Below are 6,000 nucleotides of genomic sequence, written 5' to 3' on the forward strand. Positions count from 1 at the left end.
AACTCATGTTAACACATACAAAGCATCAGTTGTTGGGACCCTGTTCACCTGTAAATTTGTCTTCAGAGCCTGAGATTTGGAAATAGGCTCACATCTCAAGGATACAGCAGCCCAGAGTTTCAGATTCCGCCTACCTTGCAAGACTTGGCTTCTGCTCCCAACCCCACTGCCACCTACCCACACCTCACTTAATGCTCCAGCCAAACTGAACTCTCTTTGGTTCCTGTAACATGCCATGTCCTCTCAAACCAGCCCATCCTAAAGGAAATCAACCCTGAATATTCATTAGAAGAATTGATGCTGAGGCTGAAGCTCCAATACTTTGGCCACCTGATGCAAAGAGCCAACTCATTGGAGAAGACCTGATGCTGGGAAAGATTGAGGGCAAGAGAAGGGGGTGATGGATGAGATGGTTGGATGGCATCACTGACCCAATGGACATGAGTTTGAGCAAACTTGAGGGGATAGTGAAGGACAGGGAAGCCTGGCGTGCTGCAATCCATGGGGTCAAAGAGTTGGACACGATTGAGTGACTGAACAACAACAAAATGTTCTCTGAGATCTGAGCTTTGGACTCGAGCTCTGTACTACCTGGAACACTCTTCTTTGACTACACAGAGCTCACTCCCATTCATCCTTTAGGCCTCAACTTAGGTAGGTATATTAATATTTTTTAGTATCGTTTATACTGATCACAGGCTCACTATATGCCTGACACGATATTCTCACTTTGTACATGAGGACTTGAGGCAAGAAATTTTAAATAACGTTCCCAAGGTCATAAGACCATTGAGGAGTGAAATCTGAATGTGAGCCCCCAACATAACTATGCCCAGTGATGCTCCTGGAAGTCTTATCCAAGCTCAGCCAAGCCTAGAAGACCTGCGAGTCTCCACTAGCCCGTTTCCTCCAAAATCACCTCAGACTATACTGTCCATTTACTTCCTCTGTTTCTCAGAACACACAAGCTGCTTCTCATTCAACTTAAATCTCCTGGCTCACCATTGGTCTTCTGTGTTTGTTTGAGGAAGATAGGAATAAATTTGGACAGAGCATTAGCCACTCATGATGCTAATCCAATTAGTGTTGTAAAACTCCAGGCTGTAACTAAATCGATTAAGAAAACATTTTGTCAGCACTTTGGTGAAGTATACAGACACACACACACACACAAATCACATGTTAATTGCCAAGTTTTTTCATTTTTTCATTAAAGGTGCCCCAAAGACTTTCGATTGCTAAGGCTTAAATAAGACAAGCATGTAGTTAGAGACAGAAAAGACGATTTTAAGAAATAATCAGTAATTCCAACACAGCACAGCCTGATTACCTGTGTCTTAATAAATACAGTCAAATATGGATAATCCAGTAGAAGCCTATGTTTAAAGTGTTGATGGTAGGTGGCGTACTCAGCTGCTTTAATTGTGTCCAACTCTTTGTGACCCCATGGACTGTGGCCCTTAAGGCTCCTCTGTTCATGGCATTCTCCAGGCAAGAATAATAGAGTGGGTTACCATTTCCTCCTCCAGGGGATCTTCCTGACCCAGGGATGGAACCCAAGTCTTCTGTGTCTCTTGCATTGGCAGGCAGGTCCTTTACCACTCGCATCACCTGGTAAGCCTGATGATAGGTGGGGAAATGGGTAAACAGAAGGAAATCTGAGCACCTGAGAAGGGGATGTTATAATCAAAACTAGCCCACCTATCCAGGAGGTCCAGTGAGTTTTGGTTGAAAAATGGGTCTCGGCCCTCAGAGGCTCAGATGTGAGGGAGTACCAAGCTTCTGTGCTCTAGGCTAGGGTGGGTTCTGCAATCTGGACCACCACCTAGCAGCATGGAGAATGAGGTGGCTTCCTGGGCTGACCTGCCTTCCCGCTCTTGACGTCCTCAGGTTCTGAATGAGAGGGTTGGTGGTCCTCAGGTAGTTAGCAGAGCTGACCACTGACTGGACGCCTAGGCTTTGACGCCTCATTGTGTGAGCAGGATCTCCCAGACATCTGACCTTTCAACCACCGCCTGTTCAGGTCAGCTGGATATTTGGTTCTATTCTTTTTCATGTCCCCATGTTTTCTAATAAGGCCACACACATGCTTTTTCCTTCCCATCCAAAGTTGGCCATTCTCCCCTCTTCCTTTCTTCTGCCTTTTGCTTCTCTCCTTTGAGCTTCCTAGTCCAAGGCAATTGGTCAGAAATGTAAAGATAGCAGCCTATCCTGCTACCAGAATGATAGTAATATATAAAGTCTCAGTGCACTTATGCTACAGCCCAGCCCCACTGACGCCCCAGACAGCTTTGCCTGATCCACCACAGCACTCACCAGCACGCGCGTCTACTGAGCGCTGAAAGAAGCACGGCAGGCTTCAACTGAGCTGCCCTACACGTGGGACGAACGCATGGGATGTTAATGCCTCAGTACCAAAGAAAGGCAATGCCAAAGAATGCTCAAACTACCGCACAATTGCACTCATCTCACACGCTAGTAAAGTAATGCTCAAAATTCTCCAAGCCAGGCTTCAGCAATATGTGAACCATGAACTTCCTGATGTTCAAGCTGGTTTTAGAAAAGGAAGAGGAACCAGAGATCAAATTGCCAACATCCACTGGATCATGGAAAAAGCAAGAGAGTTCCAGAAAAACATCTATTTCTGCTTTATGGACTATGCCAAAGCCTTTGACTGTGTGGATCACAATAAACTGTGGGAAATTCTGAAAGAGATGGGAATACCAGACCACCTGACTTGCCTCTTGAGAAATTTGTATGCAGGTCAGGAAGCAACAGTTAGAACTGGACATGGAACAACAGACTGGTTCCAAATAGGAAAAGGAGTACGTCAAGGCTGTATATTGTCACCCTGTTTATTTAACTTATATGCAGAGTACATCATGAGAAACGCTGGACTGGAAGAAACACAAGCTGGAATCAAGATTGCCGGGAGAAATATCAATAACCTCAGATATGCAGATGACACCACCCTTATGGCAGAAAGTGAAGAGGAACTCAAAAGCCTCTTGATGAAAGTGAAAGTGGAGAGTGAAAAAGTTGGCTTAAAGCTCAACATTCAGAAAACGAAGATCATGGCATCTGGTCCTACCACTTCATGGGAAATAGATGGGGAAACAGTGGAAACAGTGTCAGACTTTATTTTTCTGGGCTCCAAAATTACTGCAGATGGTAACTGCAGCCGTGAAATTAAAAGACGCTTACTCCTTGGAAGGAAAGTTATGACCATATTCAAAAGCAGAAACATTACTTTGCCAACAAAGGTCCGTCTAGTCAAGGCTATGGTTTTTCCTGTGGTCATGTATGGATGTGAGAGTTGGACTGTGAAGAAGGCTCAGTGCTGAAGAATTGATGCTTTTGAACTGTGGTGTTGGAGAAGACTCTTGAGAGTCCCTTGGACTGCAAGGAGATCCAACCAGTCCATTCTGAAGGAGATCAGCCCTGGGATTTCTTTGGAAGGAATGATGCTAAAGCTGAAACTCCAGTACTTTGGCCACCTCATGCGAAGAGCTGACTCATTGGAAAAGACTCTGATGCTGGGAGGGATTGGGGGCAGGAGGAGAAGGGGACGACAGAGGATGAGATGGCTGGATGGCATCACTGACTTGATGGATGTGAGTCTCAGTGAACTCTAGGAGTTGGTGTTGGACAGGGAGGCCTGGCATGCTGAGATTCATGGGGTCACAAAGAGTCGGACAGACTGAGCGACTGATCTGACCAAAGAAGAAATATTGATAATTGTTTACATTAATCATATGTTGATAGAATAATATTCATAATATATTGTATTAAATAAGACAGACACATCTTCCGTGATTTACGCTGTGGTTACATCTCTGTAAACCCATGATCAGTTGAAAATATCATTGTAAATTGGAGATGCACTTAATACACCTAACCTACTGGACATCATGGGCTTCCCTGATGGCTCAGAGGGTAAAGAATCCACCTGCCAATGCAGCAGATGCAGGTCAGTCCCTGGGTCAGGAAGATCCCCTGGAGAAGGAAAAGGCAACCCACTCCAGTATTCTTGCTTGGGAAATCCCATGGACAAAGGAGCCTGATGGGCTACAGTCCACGGCATCACAGAGCCAGACACGACTGAGTGAGGTACAACACACCGAACATCACGGCTTAGCCGAGCCTACCTTAAATGTGACCTGAACAGTGACATCAGCCTACAGGTGGGCAAAATCATCCAACACTAAGCCTATCTTACAGTAAAGTATTGAATACCTCATGTCATTGAATACTGTGTTGAAAGTGGGAAGCAGAATGGGTGCCTGGGTCCAGAATGGTTTAAGTGTATGGGCTGTCTCCCATGTTGATCATGTTCCTGACTGGGAGCTGGGGTTGCCACTGCCCAGCATCATAAAAGAGGATCTTACAGCATATGGCTAGCCTGGGAGAAGATCAGCATTCCAAATTCAAATTATGGTGTCTACTGAAATGTCTATCACTTTTGAAAAAATTGTGTTAGTCACTCAGTCATGTTCAACTCTTTGCGACCTCCTGGTTGGTAGTCTGTCAGGCTCCTCTGTCCATGGATTTCTCCAGGCAAGAACACTGGAGTGGCTAACCATTCCCTTCTCCAGGGGCTCTTCCCAACCTGGGGATAGAACCTGGGTCTCCTGCATTGCAGGCAGGTTCTTTACTGTGTGAGTCACATGGTAAAGTTGAAAAATTATAAGTCAGGGATCATCTGCATTATTAAATTTAAATTCATTCATTGCTTTTGAACTCTTTAAATATGGCTTCCCTGGTAGCTCAGCTGGTAAAGAATCTGCCTTCAATGCAGGAGACCCTGGTTCAATTCCTAGGTTGGGAAGATCTGCTGGAGAAGGAATAGGCTATCACCAACCTAGAGAACATATTAAAAAGCAGAGACATTATTTTGCCAACAAAGGTCCATCTAGTCAAAGCTTTGGTTTTTCTAGTAGTCATGTATGGATGTGAGAGTTGGACTATAAAGAAAGCTGAGCACTGAAGAATTGATGCTTTTGAACTGTGGTGCTGGAGAAGACTCTTGAGAGTCCCTTGGACTGCAAGGAGATCCAACCAGTCCATCCTAAAGGAAATCAGTCCTGGGTGTTCACTGGAAGGATTGATGTTGAAGCTGAAACTCCAATACTTTGGCCACCTGATGCGAAGACCTCATTTGAAAAGACTCTGAGGCTGGGAAAGATTGAAGGCAGATGAAGGGGACGAGAGAGGATGAGATGGTTGGATGGCATCACTGACTCAATGGACATGAGTTTGAGTAAGCTCCAGGAGTTGGTGATGGACAGGGAGGCCTGGCATGCTGTGGTCCATGGGGTCGCAAAAAGTCAGACACAACTGAGTGACTGAACTGAACTGAGGAGCCATGAGGTCGCAAAGAGGTGGATAGGATTGAGCAAATTTCACTTTCACTAGAAATTTTAAAATCACATATATGATCGACACTGTATTTCTATTGGGTGACACTGTTCTAATGGATACTTAACATTCAGCCTCGATTCTTGCTGCGCTCCCTACCACAATCCATGCTCCTGAACTCATCTCAGGCCTTCTACCCTTGAACATCTTCTATCTCTACCCAGCCTTTATTTATCTGGAACATTTTTTTCAGTTCATTTACTCATCTTTTGGGCCAGAGCTCAGATATTATTTCCTTGGAGAATGTGGCATGTGTTCAACCTTCCAAATTTGGGTTTAAGGGCCTATTGCTCTGACCCCACGACTCCTTTTCTCTTGATCCATCACAGCACTTGCCAGGATGCTCTGAGCCTTTCTATCCCACTAGTCTGTAAGCAACAAAAATGAAGCAACTGCTACTATCCGTGGGACATATTAGGTGTTCGAGAAATACTTAAGGGATGAATAAAGGAGGGACATCTGATCATACTGCCTCTAGAGAACCCAAAACCCTGCAGCATGGATCAGCAAACTACAGCCCACAGGACATACCTAGCCTGCCTCCAATTTTGTAAATAATTTTTGGAAGAATAGAGCTATGCT

Source organism: Bubalus bubalis, chromosome 3 (assembly GCF_019923935.1).
Source record: "Bubalus bubalis isolate 160015118507 breed Murrah chromosome 3, NDDB_SH_1, whole genome shotgun sequence".
NCBI lineage: Eukaryota > Metazoa > Chordata > Mammalia > Artiodactyla > Bovidae > Bubalus > Bubalus bubalis.